The sequence below is a fragment of the Ranitomeya imitator genome, chromosome 5 (assembly GCF_032444005.1).
Source record: "Ranitomeya imitator isolate aRanImi1 chromosome 5, aRanImi1.pri, whole genome shotgun sequence".
Classification (NCBI taxonomy): Eukaryota; Metazoa; Chordata; class Amphibia; order Anura; family Dendrobatidae; genus Ranitomeya; species Ranitomeya imitator.
Window position 1 is genome coordinate 704,445,777 of NC_091286.1, and position 16,995 is coordinate 704,462,771.

Sequence of the window (16,995 nt, forward strand, 5' to 3'; positions counted from 1 at the left end):
CTGCCTTCCAAGCAGTTGACCCGGGCTCGATTCCCGGCCAACGCATGGCTTGCTTTTTCACCATTGGTGTTGCGTTTATTCTCTTTTAATGTTTTGTGTTCAAGCTCATGCTCTACTCTTTTCTTACAGTTTAGCAACCACAAAAAGGAGAAAAAAACGAAGAGAAGCGTTCTTAGCTTTTTCAACACTTCATCTAAACCATTTGCTGCTCATCAGTTATTGTTTGAAACTTAGTAGGGTTAGTCCGCAATACAAAAGCAATGCCAAGGTAAACATTGGTATTGTGCTGGTTGGTGTAGCTTCTGTCAAAAGCAAACGCGTTTTGGCTCAAAAATTACTGGTCAAAACCCTGAATCCTGGATCAACTTGTGCCAAAGGACCAGAAGGCCTTCACGACCTCTCAGCAGTTTCTATAAACAAACAAAGCCATAAAAGGTCAATGGTTCTCTTTTGGGATTGTGCTACATCGCAACTTTTTTCTTCAAACTATGCAAGTTTTTTTCACTGTCCCCAATTTGATTCTCCATGTACATAGAAAGGGGTTGCTAGAAAGTTGCCCAACTGTATTTGTAGGGCACCAATCACGTTGTAGACTCCTTAAATGTTCTTCCAGTATGCAAAAATGGAATCCACACTTAAAAAAAAAAAAAAAAAAAAGCTTGCAATGGCATGTGTGATTGTATATGAAAATTGTGACCTGGTGTGACGTGAAACTGACGATATGTTTGCCAGGTTTGGGGGATTAGCTCAAGTGGTAGAGCGCTCGCTTAGCATGCGAGAGGTAGCGGGATCGATGCCCGCATTCTCCAATACTACTGCTGAATTCCTTTTTCGCTGGGTTGAATGAATCATTTTTACCACCTGCTCGTGGCACCCATGGCCAAACCTAGTGGGCTTTCAACAATCCTTCGATAGCTCAGCTGGTAGAGCGGAGGACTGTAGCTCTAAATTAGCAATCCTTAGGTCGCTGGTTCAATTCCGGCTCGAAGGAAGTTTTGTTTATCCTATCTCATCCAGAAGGTTTTTCTCCAGTTTATCTCGTGAATTCAAAACATCGTCAGCAAAATGGCTTTTACTTGAGGGAGATGCTTAGCACAAATGCAAAAACTTCTTCAACTGTAGCTTACTACTGAAGCAAAAGGGTGCAACGTCCCTGGGTGGACTCGAACCACCAACCTTTCGGTTAACAGCCGAACGCGCTAACCGATTGCGCCACAGAGACATGATTTTCAACAAAAACAAACAAACATTTGCAAAGCACCAAGAATAATTTAGTTGCCAACAGATAAGAAATGGCTGATAAATTACATGACATAGACCAGAAGGCAGGCAGTAATTAGACTTCAACTCTGAGCATCCTCCACCATAAGCAGAGTGGCGCAGCGGAAGCGTGCTGGGCCCATAACCCAGAGGTCGATGGATCGAAACCATCCTCTGCTAAACGGTTGTGTTTTATACTCTTCATCATTACATTTCATCTAAATGCCCCTGTCTACAGCAAACCCTTTTGGCTCAAAAAAACACTGGTTAAAACCCTGAATCCCAGTTCAACTCGTGCCGCTAAAGGACCAGAAGGCCTTTACGACGTCTCAAAATTTTCTATAAACAAACCATAAAAGGTCAATGGTTCTCCTTGGGATTGTGCTACATCACAACTTTTTTCACTCTCCCCCAGTTTGATTCTCCATGTACTTAGAAAGGATTTGCTAGAACGTTTACTGTTATTGCAGAAAATGTAAAAAAAAAATGCGCGCTTACGTAAGCGTTGGTGGTATAGTGGTGAGCATAGCTGCCTTCCAAGCAGTTGACCCGGGCTCGATTCCCGGCCAACGCATGGCTTGCTTTTTCACCATTGGTGTTGCGTTTATTCTCTTTTAATGTTTTGTGTTCAAGCTCATGCTCTACTCTTTTCTTACAGTTTAGCAACCACAAAAAGGAGAAAAAAACGAAGAGAAGCGTTCTTAGCTTTTTCAACACTTCATCTAAACCATTTGCTGCTCATCAGTTATTGTTTGAAACTTAGTAGGGTTAGTCCGCAATACAAAAGCAATGCCAAGGTAAACATTGGTATTGTGCTGGTTGGTGTAGCTTCTGTCAAAAGCAAACGCGTTTTGGCTCAAAAATTACTGGTCAAAACCCTGAATCCTGGATCAACTTGTGCCAAAGGACCAGAAGGCCTTCACGACCTCTCAGCAGTTTCTATAAACAAACAAAGCCATAAAAGGTCAATGGTTCTCTTTTGGGATTGTGCTACATCGCAACTTTTTTCTTCAAACTATGCAAGTTTTTTTCACTGTCCCCAATTTGATTCTCCATGTACATAGAAAGGGGTTGCTAGAAAGTTGCCCAACTGTATTTGTAGGGCACCAATCACGTTGTAGACTCCTTAAATGTTCTTCCAGTATGCAAAAATGGAATCCACACTTAAAAAAAAAAAAAAAAAAAAGCTTGCAATGGCATGTGTGATTGTATATGAAAATTGTGACCTGGTGTGACGTGAAACTGACGATATGTTTGCCAGGTTTGGGGGATTAGCTCAAGTGGTAGAGCGCTCGCTTAGCATGCGAGAGGTAGCGGGATCGATGCCCGCATTCTCCAATACTACTGCTGAATTCCTTTTTCGCTGGGTTGAATGAATCATTTTTACCACCTGCTCGTGGCACCCATGGCCAAACCTAGTGGGCTTTCAACAATCCTTCGATAGCTCAGCTGGTAGAGCGGAGGACTGTAGCTCTAAATTAGCAATCCTTAGGTCGCTGGTTCAATTCCGGCTCGAAGGAAGTTTTGTTTATCCTATCTCATCCAGAAGGTTTTTCTCCAGTTTATCTCGTGAATTCAAAACATCGTCAGCAAAATGGCTTTTACTTGAGGGAGATGCTTAGCACAAATGCAAAAACTTCTTCAACTGTAGCTTACTACTGAAGCAAAAGGGTGCAACGTCCCTGGGTGGACTCGAACCACCAACCTTTCGGTTAACAGCCGAACGCGCTAACCGATTGCGCCACAGAGACATGATTTTCAACAAAAACAAACAAACATTTGCAAAGCACCAAGAATAATTTAGTTGCCAACAGATAAGAAATGGCTGATAAATTACATGACATAGACCAGAAGGCAGGCAGTAATTAGACTTCAACTCTGAGCATCCTCCACCATAAGCAGAGTGGCGCAGCGGAAGCGTGCTGGGCCCATAACCCAGAGGTCGATGGATCGAAACCATCCTCTGCTAAACGGTTGTGTTTTATACTCTTCATCATTACATTTCATCTAAATGCCCCTGTCTACAGCAAACCCTTTTGGCTCAAAAAAACACTGGTTAAAACCCTGAATCCCAGTTCAACTCGTGCCGCTAAAGGACCAGAAGGCCTTTACGACGTCTCAAAATTTTCTATAAACAAACCATAAAAGGTCAATGGTTCTCCTTGGGATTGTGCTACATCACAACTTTTTTCACTCTCCCCCAGTTTGATTCTCCATGTACTTAGAAAGGATTTGCTAGAACGTTTACTGTTATTGCAGAAAATGTAAAAAAAAAATGCGCGCTTACGTAAGCGTTGGTGGTATAGTGGTGAGCATAGCTGCCTTCCAAGCAGTTGACCCGGGCTCGATTCCCGGCCAACGCATGGCTTGCTTTTTCACCATTGGTGTTGCGTTTATTCTCTTTTAATGTTTTGTGTTCAAGCTCATGCTCTACTCTTTTCTTACAGTTTAGCAACCACAAAAAGGAGAAAAAAACGAAGAGAAGCGTTCTTAGCTTTTTCAACACTTCATCTAAACCATTTGCTGCTCATCAGTTATTGTTTGAAACTTAGTAGGGTTAGTCCGCAATACAAAAGCAATGCCAAGGTAAACATTGGTATTGTGCTGGTTGGTGTAGCTTCTGTCAAAAGCAAACGCGTTTTGGCTCAAAAATTACTGGTCAAAACCCTGAATCCTGGATCAACTTGTGCCAAAGGACCAGAAGGCCTTCACGACCTCTCAGCAGTTTCTATAAACAAACAAAGCCATAAAAGGTCAATGGTTCTCTTTTGGGATTGTGCTACATCGCAACTTTTTTCTTCAAACTATGCAAGTTTTTTTCACTGTCCCCAATTTGATTCTCCATGTACATAGAAAGGGGTTGCTAGAAAGTTGCCCAACTGTATTTGTAGGGCACCAATCACGTTGTAGACTCCTTAAATGTTCTTCCAGTATGCAAAAATGGAATCCACACTTAAAAAAAAAAAAAAAAAAAAGCTTGCAATGGCATGTGTGATTGTATATGAAAATTGTGACCTGGTGTGACGTGAAACTGACGATATGTTTGCCAGGTTTGGGGGATTAGCTCAAGTGGTAGAGCGCTCGCTTAGCATGCGAGAGGTAGCGGGATCGATGCCCGCATTCTCCAATACTACTGCTGAATTCCTTTTTCGCTGGGTTGAATGAATCATTTTTACCACCTGCTCGTGGCACCCATGGCCAAACCTAGTGGGCTTTCAACAATCCTTCGATAGCTCAGCTGGTAGAGCGGAGGACTGTAGCTCTAAATTAGCAATCCTTAGGTCGCTGGTTCAATTCCGGCTCGAAGGAAGTTTTGTTTATCCTATCTCATCCAGAAGGTTTTTCTCCAGTTTATCTCGTGAATTCAAAACATCGTCAGCAAAATGGCTTTTACTTGAGGGAGATGCTTAGCACAAATGCAAAAACTTCTTCAACTGTAGCTTACTACTGAAGCAAAAGGGTGCAACGTCCCTGGGTGGACTCGAACCACCAACCTTTCGGTTAACAGCCGAACGCGCTAACCGATTGCGCCACAGAGACATGATTTTCAACAAAAACAAACAAACATTTGCAAAGCACCAAGAATAATTTAGTTGCCAACAGATAAGAAATGGCTGATAAATTACATGACATAGACCAGAAGGCAGGCAGTAATTAGACTTCAACTCTGAGCATCCTCCACCATAAGCAGAGTGGCGCAGCGGAAGCGTGCTGGGCCCATAACCCAGAGGTCGATGGATCGAAACCATCCTCTGCTAAACGGTTGTGTTTTATACTCTTCATCATTACATTTCATCTAAATGCCCCTGTCTACAGCAAACCCTTTTGGCTCAAAAAAACACTGGTTAAAACCCTGAATCCCAGTTCAACTCGTGCCGCTAAAGGACCAGAAGGCCTTTACGACGTCTCAAAATTTTCTATAAACAAACCATAAAAGGTCAATGGTTCTCCTTGGGATTGTGCTACATCACAACTTTTTTCACTCTCCCCCAGTTTGATTCTCCATGTACTTAGAAAGGATTTGCTAGAACGTTTACTGTTATTGCAGAAAATGTAAAAAAAAAATGCGCGCTTACGTAAGCGTTGGTGGTATAGTGGTGAGCATAGCTGCCTTCCAAGCAGTTGACCCGGGCTCGATTCCCGGCCAACGCATGGCTTGCTTTTTCACCATTGGTGTTGCGTTTATTCTCTTTTAATGTTTTGTGTTCAAGCTCATGCTCTACTCTTTTCTTACAGTTTAGCAACCACAAAAAGGAGAAAAAAACGAAGAGAAGCGTTCTTAGCTTTTTCAACACTTCATCTAAACCATTTGCTGCTCATCAGTTATTGTTTGAAACTTAGTAGGGTTAGTCCGCAATACAAAAGCAATGCCAAGGTAAACATTGGTATTGTGCTGGTTGGTGTAGCTTCTGTCAAAAGCAAACGCGTTTTGGCTCAAAAATTACTGGTCAAAACCCTGAATCCTGGATCAACTTGTGCCAAAGGACCAGAAGGCCTTCACGACCTCTCAGCAGTTTCTATAAACAAACAAAGCCATAAAAGGTCAATGGTTCTCTTTTGGGATTGTGCTACATCGCAACTTTTTTCTTCAAACTATGCAAGTTTTTTTCACTGTCCCCAATTTGATTCTCCATGTACATAGAAAGGGGTTGCTAGAAAGTTGCCCAACTGTATTTGTAGGGCACCAATCACGTTGTAGACTCCTTAAATGTTCTTCCAGTATGCAAAAATGGAATCCACACTTAAAAAAAAAAAAAAAAAAAAGCTTGCAATGGCATGTGTGATTGTATATGAAAATTGTGACCTGGTGTGACGTGAAACTGACGATATGTTTGCCAGGTTTGGGGGATTAGCTCAAGTGGTAGAGCGCTCGCTTAGCATGCGAGAGGTAGCGGGATCGATGCCCGCATTCTCCAATACTACTGCTGAATTCCTTTTTCGCTGGGTTGAATGAATCATTTTTACCACCTGCTCGTGGCACCCATGGCCAAACCTAGTGGGCTTTCAACAATCCTTCGATAGCTCAGCTGGTAGAGCGGAGGACTGTAGCTCTAAATTAGCAATCCTTAGGTCGCTGGTTCAATTCCGGCTCGAAGGAAGTTTTGTTTATCCTATCTCATCCAGAAGGTTTTTCTCCAGTTTATCTCGTGAATTCAAAACATCGTCAGCAAAATGGCTTTTACTTGAGGGAGATGCTTAGCACAAATGCAAAAACTTCTTCAACTGTAGCTTACTACTGAAGCAAAAGGGTGCAACGTCCCTGGGTGGACTCGAACCACCAACCTTTCGGTTAACAGCCGAACGCGCTAACCGATTGCGCCACAGAGACATGATTTTCAACAAAAACAAACAAACATTTGCAAAGCACCAAGAATAATTTAGTTGCCAACAGATAAGAAATGGCTGATAAATTACATGACATAGACCAGAAGGCAGGCAGTAATTAGACTTCAACTCTGAGCATCCTCCACCATAAGCAGAGTGGCGCAGCGGAAGCGTGCTGGGCCCATAACCCAGAGGTCGATGGATCGAAACCATCCTCTGCTAAACGGTTGTGTTTTATACTCTTCATCATTACATTTCATCTAAATGCCCCTGTCTACAGCAAACCCTTTTGGCTCAAAAAAACACTGGTTAAAACCCTGAATCCCAGTTCAACTCGTGCCGCTAAAGGACCAGAAGGCCTTTACGACGTCTCAAAATTTTCTATAAACAAACCATAAAAGGTCAATGGTTCTCCTTGGGATTGTGCTACATCACAACTTTTTTCACTCTCCCCCAGTTTGATTCTCCATGTACTTAGAAAGGATTTGCTAGAACGTTTACTGTTATTGCAGAAAATGTAAAAAAAAAATGCGCGCTTACGTAAGCGTTGGTGGTATAGTGGTGAGCATAGCTGCCTTCCAAGCAGTTGACCCGGGTTCGATTCCCGGCCAACGCATGGCTTGCTTTTTCACCATTGGTGTTGCGTTTATTCTCTTTTAATGTTTTGTGTTCAAGCTCATGCTCTACTCTTTTCTTACAGTTTAGCAACCACAAAAAGGAGAAAAAAACGAAGAGAAGCGTTCTTAGCTTTTTCAACACTTCATCTAAACCATTTGCTGCTCATCAGTTATTGTTTGAAACTTAGTAGGGTTAGTCCGCAATACAAAAGCAATGCCAAGGTAAACATTGGTATTGTGCTGGTTGGTGTAGCTTCTGTCAAAAGCAAACGCGTTTTGGCTCAAAAATTACTGGTCAAAACCCTGAATCCTGGATCAACTTGTGCCAAAGGACCAGAAGGCCTTCACGACCTCTCAGCAGTTTCTATAAACAAACAAAGCCATAAAAGGTCAATGGTTCTCTTTTGGGATTGTGCTACATCGCAACTTTTTTCTTCAAACTATGCAAGTTTTTTTCACTGTCCCCAATTTGATTCTCCATGTACATAGAAAGGGGTTGCTAGAAAGTTGCCCAACTGTATTTGTAGGGCACCAATCACGTTGTAGACTCCTTAAATGTTCTTCCAGTATGCAAAAATGGAATCCACACTTAAAAAAAAAAAAAAAAAAAAGCTTGCAATGGCATGTGTGATTGTATATGAAAATTGTGACCTGGTGTGACGTGAAACTGACGATATGTTTGCCAGGTTTGGGGGATTAGCTCAAGTGGTAGAGCGCTCGCTTAGCATGCGAGAGGTAGCGGGATCGATGCCCGCATTCTCCAATACTACTGCTGAATTCCTTTTTCGCTGGGTTGAATGAATCATTTTTACCACCTGCTCGTGGCACCCATGGCCAAACCTAGTGGGCTTTCAACAATCCTTCGATAGCTCAGCTGGTAGAGCGGAGGACTGTAGTTCTAAATTAGCAATCCTTAGGTCGCTGGTTCAATTCCGGCTCGAAGGAAGTTTTGTTTATCCTATCTCATCCAGAAGGTTTTTCTCCAGTTTATCTCGTGAATTCAAAACATCGTCAGCAAAATGGCTTTTACTTGAGGGAGATGCTTAGCACAAATGCAAAAACTTCTTCAACTGTAGCTTACTACTGAAGCAAAAGGGTGCAACGTCCCTGGGTGGACTCGAACCACCAACCTTTCGGTTAACAGCCGAACGCGCTAACCGATTGCGCCACAGAGACATGATTTTCAACAAAAACAAACAAACATTTGCAAAGCACCAAGAATAATTTAGTTGCCAACAGATAAGAAATGGCTGATAAATTACATGACATAGACCAGAAGGCAGGCAGTAATTAGACTTCAACTCTGAGCATCCTCCACCATAAGCAGAGTGGCGCAGCGGAAGCGTGCTGGGCCCATAACCCAGAGGTCGATGGATCGAAACCATCCTCTGCTAAACGGTTGTGTTTTATACTCTTCATCATTACATTTCATCTAAATGCCCCTGTCTACAGCAAACCCTTTTGGCTCAAAAAAACACTGGTTAAAACCCTGAATCCCAGTTCAACTCGTGCCGCTAAAGGACCAGAAGGCCTTTACGACGTCTCAAAATTTTCTATAAACAAACCATAAAAGGTCAATGGTTCTCCTTGGGATTGTGCTACATCACAACTTTTTTCACTCTCCCCCAGTTTGATTCTCCATGTACTTAGAAAGGATTTGCTAGAACGTTTACTGTTATTGCAGAAAATGTAAAAAAAAAATGCGCGCTTACGTAAGCGTTGGTGGTATAGTGGTGAGCATAGCTGCCTTCCAAGCAGTTGACCCGGGTTCGATTCCCGGCCAACGCATGGCTTGCTTTTTCACCATTGGTGTTGCGTTTATTCTCTTTTAATGTTTTGTGTTCAAGCTCATGCTCTACTCTTTTCTTACAGTTTAGCAACCACAAAAAGGAGAAAAAAACGAAGAGAAGCGTTCTTAGCTTTTTCAACACTTCATCTAAACCATTTGCTGCTCATCAGTTATTGTTTGAAACTTAGTAGGGTTAGTCCGCAATACAAAAGCAATGCCAAGGTAAACATTGGTATTGTGCTGGTTGGTGTAGCTTCTGTCAAAAGCAAACGCGTTTTGGCTCAAAAATTACTGGTCAAAACCCTGAATCCTGGATCAACTTGTGCCAAAGGACCAGAAGGCCTTCACGACCTCTCAGCAGTTTCTATAAACAAACAAAGCCATAAAAGGTCAATGGTTCTCTTTTGGGATTGTGCTACATCGCAACTTTTTTCTTCAAACTATGCAAGTTTTTTTCACTGTCCCCAATTTGATTCTCCATGTACATAGAAAGGGGTTGCTAGAAAGTTGCCCAACTGTATTTGTAGGGCACCAATCACGTTGTAGACTCCTTAAATGTTCTTCCAGTATGCAAAAATGGAATCCACACTTAAAAAAAAAAAAAAAAAAAAGCTTGCAATGGCATGTGTGATTGTATATGAAAATTGTGACCTGGTGTGACGTGAAACTGACGATATGTTTGCCAGGTTTGGGGGATTAGCTCAAGTGGTAGAGCGCTCGCTTAGCATGCGAGAGGTAGCGGGATCGATGCCCGCATTCTCCAATACTACTGCTGAATTCCTTTTTCGCTGGGTTGAATGAATCATTTTTACCACCTGCTCGTGGCACCCATGGCCAAACCTAGTGGGCTTTCAACAATCCTTCGATAGCTCAGCTGGTAGAGCGGAGGACTGTAGCTCTAAATTAGCAATCCTTAGGTCGCTGGTTCAATTCCGGCTCGAAGGAAGTTTTGTTTATCCTATCTCATCCAGAAGGTTTTTCTCCAGTTTATCTCGTGAATTCAAAACATCGTCAGCAAAATGGCTTTTACTTGAGGGAGATGCTTAGCACAAATGCAAAAACTTCTTCAACTGTAGCTTACTACTGAAGCAAAAGGGTGCAACGTCCCTGGGTGGACTCGAACCACCAACCTTTCGGTTAACAGCCGAACGCGCTAACCGATTGCGCCACAGAGACATGATTTTCAACAAAAACAAACAAACATTTGCAAAGCACCAAGAATAATTTAGTTGCCAACAGATAAGAAATGGCTGATAAATTACATGACATAGACCAGAAGGCAGGCAGTAATTAGACTTCAACTCTGAGCATCCTCCACCATAAGCAGAGTGGCGCAGCGGAAGCGTGCTGGGCCCATAACCCAGAGGTCGATGGATCGAAACCATCCTCTGCTAAACGGTTGTGTTTTATACTCTTCATCATTACATTTCATCTAAATGCCCCTGTCTACAGCAAACCCTTTTGGCTCAAAAAAACACTGGTTAAAACCCTGAATCCCAGTTCAACTCGTGCCGCTAAAGGACCAGAAGGCCTTTACGACGTCTCAAAATTTTCTATAAACAAACCATAAAAGGTCAATGGTTCTCCTTGGGATTGTGCTACATCACAACTTTTTTCACTCTCCCCCAGTTTGATTCTCCATGTACTTAGAAAGGATTTGCTAGAACGTTTACTGTTATTGCAGAAAATGTAAAAAAAAAATGCGCGCTTACGTAAGCGTTGGTGGTATAGTGGTGAGCATAGCTGCCTTCCAAGCAGTTGACCCGGGTTCGATTCCCGGCCAACGCATGGCTTGCTTTTTCACCATTGGTGTTGCGTTTATTCTCTTTTAATGTTTTGTGTTCAAGCTCATGCTCTACTCTTTTCTTACAGTTTAGCAACCACAAAAAGGAGAAAAAAACGAAGAGAAGCGTTCTTAGCTTTTTCAACACTTCATCTAAACCATTTGCTGCTCATCAGTTATTGTTTGAAACTTAGTAGGGTTAGTCCGCAATACAAAAGCAATGCAAAGGTAAACATTGGTATTGTGCTGGTTGGTGTAGCTTCTGTCAAAAGCAAACGCGTTTTGGCTCAAAAATTACTGGTCAAAACCCTGAATCCTGGATCAACTTGTGCCAAAGGACCAGAAGGCCTTCACGACCTCTCAGCAGTTTCTATAAACAAACAAAGCCATAAAAGGTCAATGGTTCTCTTTTGGGATTGTGCTACATCGCAACTTTTTTCTTCAAACTATGCAAGTTTTTTTCACTGTCCCCAATTTGATTCTCCATGTACATAGAAAGGGGTTGCTAGAAAGTTGCCCAACTGTATTTGTAGGGCACCAATCACGTTGTAGACTCCTTAAATGTTCTTCCAGTATGCAAAAATGGAATCCACACTTTAAAAAAAAAAAAAAAAAAAAAAGCTTGCAATGGCATGTGTGATTGTATATGAAAATTGTGACCTGGTGTGACGTGAAACTGACGATATGTTTGCCAGGTTTGGGGGATTAGCTCAAGTGGTAGAGCGCTCGCTTAGCATGCGAGAGGTAGCGGGATCGATGCCCGCATTCTCCAATACTACTGCTGAATTCCTTTTTCGCTGGGTTGAATGAATCATTTTTACCACCTGCTCGTGGCACCCATGGCCAAACCTAGTGGGCTTTCAACAATCCTTCGATAGCTCAGCTGGTAGAGCGGAGGACTGTAGCTCTAAATTAGTCAATCCTTAGGTCGCTGGTTCAATTCCGGCTCGAAGGAAGTTTTGTTTATCCTATCTCATCCAGAAGGTTTTTCTCCAGTTTGTCTCGTGAATTCAAAACATCGTCAGCAAAATGGCTTTTACTTGAGGGAGATGCTTAGCACAAATGCAAAAACTTCTTCAACTGTAGCTTACTACTGAAGCAAAAGGGTGCAACGTCCCTGGGTGGACTCGAACCACCAACCTTTCGGTTAACAGCCGAACGCGCTAACCGATTGCGCCACAGAGACATGATTTTCAACAAAAACAAACAAACATTTGCAAAGCACCAAGAATAATTTAGTTGCCAACAGATAAGAAATGGCTGATAAATTACATGACATAGACCAGAAGGCAGGCAGTAATTAGACTTCAACTCTGAGCATCCTCCACCATAAGCAGAGTGGCGCAGCGGAAGCGTGCTGGGCCCATAACCCAGAGGTCGATGGATCGAAACCATCCTCTGCTAAACGGTTGTGTTTTATACTCTTCATCATTACATTTCATCTAAATGCCCCTGTCTACAGCAAACCCTATTGGCTCAAAAAAACACTGGTTAAAACCCTGAATCCCAGTTCAACTCGTGCCGCTAAAGGACCAGAAGGCCTTTACGACGTCTCAAAATTTTCTATAAACAAACCATAAAAGGTCAATGGTTCTCCTTGGGATTGTGCTACATCACAACTTTTTTCACTCTCCCCCAGTTTGATTCTCCATGTACTTAGAAAGGATTTGCTAGAACGTTTACTGTTATTGCAGAAAATGTAAAAAAAAAATGCGCGCTTACGTAAGCGTTGGTGGTATAGTGGTGAGCATAGCTGCCTTCCAAGCAGTTGACCCGGGTTCGATTCCCGGCCAACGCATGGCTTGCTTTTTCACCATTGGTGTTGCGTTTATTCTCTTTTAATGTTTTGTGTTCAAGCTCATGCTCTTACAGTTTAGCAACCACAAAAAGGAGAAAAAAACGAAGAGAAGCGTTCTTAGCTTTTTCAACACTTCATCTAAACCATTTGCTGCTCATCAGTTATTGTTTGAAACTTAGTAGGGTTAGTCCGCAATACAAAAGCAATGCCAAGGTAAACATTGGTATTGTGCTGGTTGGTGTAGCTTCTGTCAAAAGCAAACGCGTTTTGGCTCAAAAATTACTGGTCAAAACCCTGAATCCTGGATCAACTTGTGCCAAAGGACCAGAAGGCCTTCACGACCTCTCAGCAGTTTCTATAAACAAACAAAGCCATAAAAGGTCAATGGTTCTCTTTTGGGATTGTGCTACATCGCAACTTTTTTCTTCAAACTATGCAAGTTTTTTTCACTGTCCCCAATTTGATTCTCCATGTACATAGAAAGGGGTTGCTAGAAAGTTGCCCAACTGTATTTGTAGGGCACCAATCACGTTGTAGACTCCTTAAATGTTCTTCCAGTATGCAAAAATGGAATCCACACTTAAAAAAAAAAAAAAAAAAGCTTGCAATGGCATGTGTGATTGTATATGAAAATTGTGACCTGGTGTGACGTGAAACTGACGATATGTTTGCCAGGTTTGGGGGATTAGCTCAAGTGGTAGAGCGCTCGCTTAGCATGCGAGAGGTAGCGGGATCGATGCCCGCATTCTCCAATACTACTGCTGAATTCCTTTTTCGCTGGGTTGAATGAATCATTTTTACCACCTGCTCGTGGCACCCATGGCCAAACCTAGTGGGCTTTCAACAATCCTTCGATAGCTCAGCTGGTAGAGCGGAGGACTGTAGCTCTAAATTAGCAATCCTTAGGTCGCTGGTTCAATTCCGGCTCGAAGGAAGTTTTGTTTATCCTATCTCATCCAGAAGGTTTTTCTCCAGTTTGTCTCGTGAATTCAAAACATCGTCAGCAAAATGGCTTTTACTTGAGGGAGATGCTTAGCACAAATGCAAAAACTTCTTCAACTGTAGCTTACTACTGAAGCAAAAGGGTGCAACGTCCCTGGGTGGACTCGAACCACCAACCTTTCGGTTAACAGCCGAACGCGCTAACCGATTGCGCCACAGAGACATGATTTTCAACAAAAACAAACAAACATTTGCAAAGCACCAAGAATAATTTAGTTGCCAACAGATAAGAAATGGCTGATAAATTACATGACATAGACCAGAAGGCAGGCAGTAATTAGACTTCAACTCTGAGCATCCTCCACCATAAGCAGAGTGGCGCAGCGGAAGCGTGCTGGGCCCATAACCCAGAGGTCGATGGATCGAAACCATCCTCTGCTAAACGGTTGTGTTTTATACTCTTCATCATTACATTTCATCTAAATGCCCCTGTCTACAGCAAACCCTTTTGGCTCAAAAAAACACTGGTTAAAACCCTGAATCCCAGTTCAACTCGTGCCGCTAAAGGACCAGAAGGCCTTTACGACGTCTCAAAATTTTCTATAAACAAACCATAAAAGGTCAATGGTTCTCCTTGGGATTGTGCTACATCACAACTTTTTTCACTCTCCCCCAGTTTGATTCTCCATGTACTTAGAAAGGATTTGCTAGAACGTTTACTGTTATTGCAGAAAATGTAAAAAAAAAATGCACGCTTACGTAAGCGTTGGTGGTATAGTGGTGAGCATAGCTGCCTTCCAAGCAGTTGACCCGGGTTCGATTCCCGGCCAACGCATGGCTTGCTTTTTCACCATTGGTGTTGCGTTTATTCTCTTTTAATGTTTTGTGTTCAAGCTCATGCTCTACTCTTTTCTTACAGTTTAGCAACCACAAAAAGGAGAAAAAAACGAAGAGAAGCGTTCTTAGCTTTTTCAACACTTCATCTAAACCATTTGCTGCTCATCAGTTATTGTTTGAAACTTAGTAGGGTTAGTCCGCAATACAAAAGCAATGCAAAGGTAAACATTGGTATTGTGCTGGTTGGTGTAGCTTCTGTCAAAAGCAAACGCGTTTTGGCTCAAAAATTACTGGTCAAAACCCTGAATCCTGGATCAACTTGTGCCAAAGGACCAGAAGGCCTTCACGACCTCTCAGCAGTTTCTATAAACAAACAAAGCCATAAAAGGTCAATGGTTCTCTTTTGGGATTGTGCTACATCGCAACTTTTTTCTTCAAACTATGCAAGTTTTTTTCACTGTCCCCAATTTGATTCTCCATGTACATAGAAAGGGGTTGCTAGAAAGTTGCCCAACTGTATTTGTAGGGCACCAATCACGTTGTAGACTCCTTAAATGTTCTTCCAGTATGCAAAAATGGAATCCACACTTTAAAAAAAAAAAAAAAAAAAAAAGCTTGCAATGGCATGTGTGATTGTATATGAAAATTGTGACCTGGTGTGACGTGAAACTGACGATATGTTTGCCAGGTTTGGGGGATTAGCTCAAGTGGTAGAGCGCTCGCTTAGCATGCGAGAGGTAGCGGGATCGATGCCCGCATTCTCCAATACTACTGCTGAATTCCTTTTTCGCTGGGTTGAATGAATCATTTTTACCACCTGCTCGTGGCACCCATGGCCAAACCTAGTGGGCTTTCAACAATCCTTCGATAGCTCAGCTGGTAGAGCGGAGGACTGTAGCTCTAAATTAGTCAATCCTTAGGTCGCTGGTTCAATTCCGGCTCGAAGGAAGTTTTGTTTATCCTATCTCATCCAGAAGGTTTTTCTCCAGTTTGTCTCGTGAATTCAAAACATCGTCAGCAAAATGGCTTTTACTTGAGGGAGATGCTTAGCACAAATGCAAAAACTTCTTCAACTGTAGCTTACTACTGAAGCAAAAGGGTGCAACGTCCCTGGGTGGACTCGAACCACCAACCTTTCGGTTAACAGCCGAACGCGCTAACCGATTGCGCCACAGAGACATGATTTTCAACAAAAACAAACAAACATTTGCAAAGCACCAAGAATAATTTAGTTGCCAACAGATAAGAAATGGCTGATAAATTACATGACATAGACCAGAAGGCAGGCAGTAATTAGACTTCAACTCTGAGCATCCTCCACCATAAGCAGAGTGGCGCAGCGGAAGCGTGCTGGGCCCATAACCCAGAGGTCGATGGATCGAAACCATCCTCTGCTAAACGGTTGTGTTTTATACTCTTCATCATTACATTTCATCTAAATGCCCCTGTCTACAGCAAACCCTATTGGCTCAAAAAAACACTGGTTAAAACCCTGAATCCCAGTTCAACTCGTGCCGCTAAAGGACCAGAAGGCCTTTACGACGTCTCAAAATTTTCTATAAACAAACCATAAAAGGTCAATGGTTCTCCTTGGGATTGTGCTACATCACAACTTTTTTCACTCTCCCCCAGTTTGATTCTCCATGTACTTAGAAAGGATTTGCTAGAACGTTTACTGTTATTGCAGAAAATGTAAAAAAAAAATGCGCGCTTACGTAAGCGTTGGTGGTATAGTGGTGAGCATAGCTGCCTTCCAAGCAGTTGACCCGGGTTCGATTCCCGGCCAACGCATGGCTTGCTTTTTCACCATTGGTGTTGCGTTTATTCTCTTTTAATGTTTTGTGTTCAAGCTCATGCTCTTACAGTTTAGCAACCACAAAAAGGAGAAAAAAACGAAGAGAAGCGTTCTTAGCTTTTTCAACACTTCATCTAAACCATTTGCTGCTCATCAGTTATTGTTTGAAACTTAGTAGGGTTAGTCCGCAATACAAAAGCAATGCCAAGGTAAACATTGGTATTGTGCTGGTTGGTGTAGCTTCTGTCAAAAGCAAACGCGTTTTGGCTCAAAAATTACTGGTCAAAACCCTGAATCCTGGATCAACTTGTGCCAAAGGACCAGAAGGCCTTCACGACCTCTCAGCAGTTTCTATAAACAAACAAAGCCATAAAAGGTCAATGGTTCTCTTTTGGGATTGTGCTACATCGCAACTTTTTTCTTCAAACTATGCAAGTTTTTTTCACTGTCCCCAATTTGATTCTCCATGTACATAGAAAGGGGTTGCTAGAAAGTTGCCCAACTGTATTTGTAGGGCACCAATCACGTTGTAGACTCCTTAAATGTTCTTCCAGTATGCAAAAATGGAATCCACACTTAAAAAAAAAAAAAAAAAAGCTTGCAATGGCATGTGTGATTGTATATGAAAATTGTGACCTGGTGTGACGTGAAACTGACGATATGTTTGCCAGGTTTGGGGGATTAGCTCAAGTGGTAGAGCGCTCGCTTAGCATGCGAGAGGTAGCGGGATCGATGCCCGCATTCTCCAATACTACTGCTGAATTCCTTTTTCGCTGGGTTGAATGAATCATTTTTACCACCTGCTCGTGGCACCCATGGCCAAACCTAGTGGGCTTTCAACAATCCTTC

General features: G+C 42.4%; 9 non-coding genes across 9 annotated transcripts; all 9 read right to left on the reverse strand.

The window, feature by feature from the left end:
* Positions 1-1,148: 1,148 nt before the first annotated feature.
* Positions 1,149-1,222, reverse strand: TRNAN-GUU (transfer RNA asparagine (anticodon GUU)). The gene has a single exon. It is a non-coding gene; the product is annotated as a tRNA-Asn (tRNA).
* A 1,715-nt stretch (positions 1,223-2,937) lies between these two features.
* Positions 2,938-3,011, reverse strand: TRNAN-GUU (transfer RNA asparagine (anticodon GUU)). The gene has a single exon. It is a non-coding gene; the product is annotated as a tRNA-Asn (tRNA).
* Positions 3,012-4,726: 1,715 nt separating this feature from the next.
* Positions 4,727-4,800, reverse strand: TRNAN-GUU (transfer RNA asparagine (anticodon GUU)). The gene has a single exon. It is a non-coding gene; the product is annotated as a tRNA-Asn (tRNA).
* A 1,715-nt stretch (positions 4,801-6,515) lies between these two features.
* On the reverse strand, positions 6,516-6,589 carry TRNAN-GUU (transfer RNA asparagine (anticodon GUU)). The gene has a single exon. It is a non-coding gene; the product is annotated as a tRNA-Asn (tRNA).
* Positions 6,590-8,304: 1,715 nt separating this feature from the next.
* TRNAN-GUU (transfer RNA asparagine (anticodon GUU)) lies at positions 8,305-8,378 on the reverse strand. Its single transcript has one exon. It is a non-coding gene; the product is annotated as a tRNA-Asn (tRNA).
* A 1,715-nt stretch (positions 8,379-10,093) lies between these two features.
* TRNAN-GUU (transfer RNA asparagine (anticodon GUU)) lies at positions 10,094-10,167 on the reverse strand. The gene has a single exon. It is a non-coding gene; the product is annotated as a tRNA-Asn (tRNA).
* A 1,719-nt stretch (positions 10,168-11,886) lies between these two features.
* On the reverse strand, positions 11,887-11,960 carry TRNAN-GUU (transfer RNA asparagine (anticodon GUU)). Its single transcript has one exon. It is a non-coding gene; the product is annotated as a tRNA-Asn (tRNA).
* A 1,703-nt stretch (positions 11,961-13,663) lies between these two features.
* Positions 13,664-13,737, reverse strand: TRNAN-GUU (transfer RNA asparagine (anticodon GUU)). The gene has a single exon. It is a non-coding gene; the product is annotated as a tRNA-Asn (tRNA).
* A 1,719-nt stretch (positions 13,738-15,456) lies between these two features.
* TRNAN-GUU (transfer RNA asparagine (anticodon GUU)) lies at positions 15,457-15,530 on the reverse strand. Its single transcript has one exon. It is a non-coding gene; the product is annotated as a tRNA-Asn (tRNA).
* Between the last annotated feature and the right edge of the window lie 1,465 nt (positions 15,531-16,995).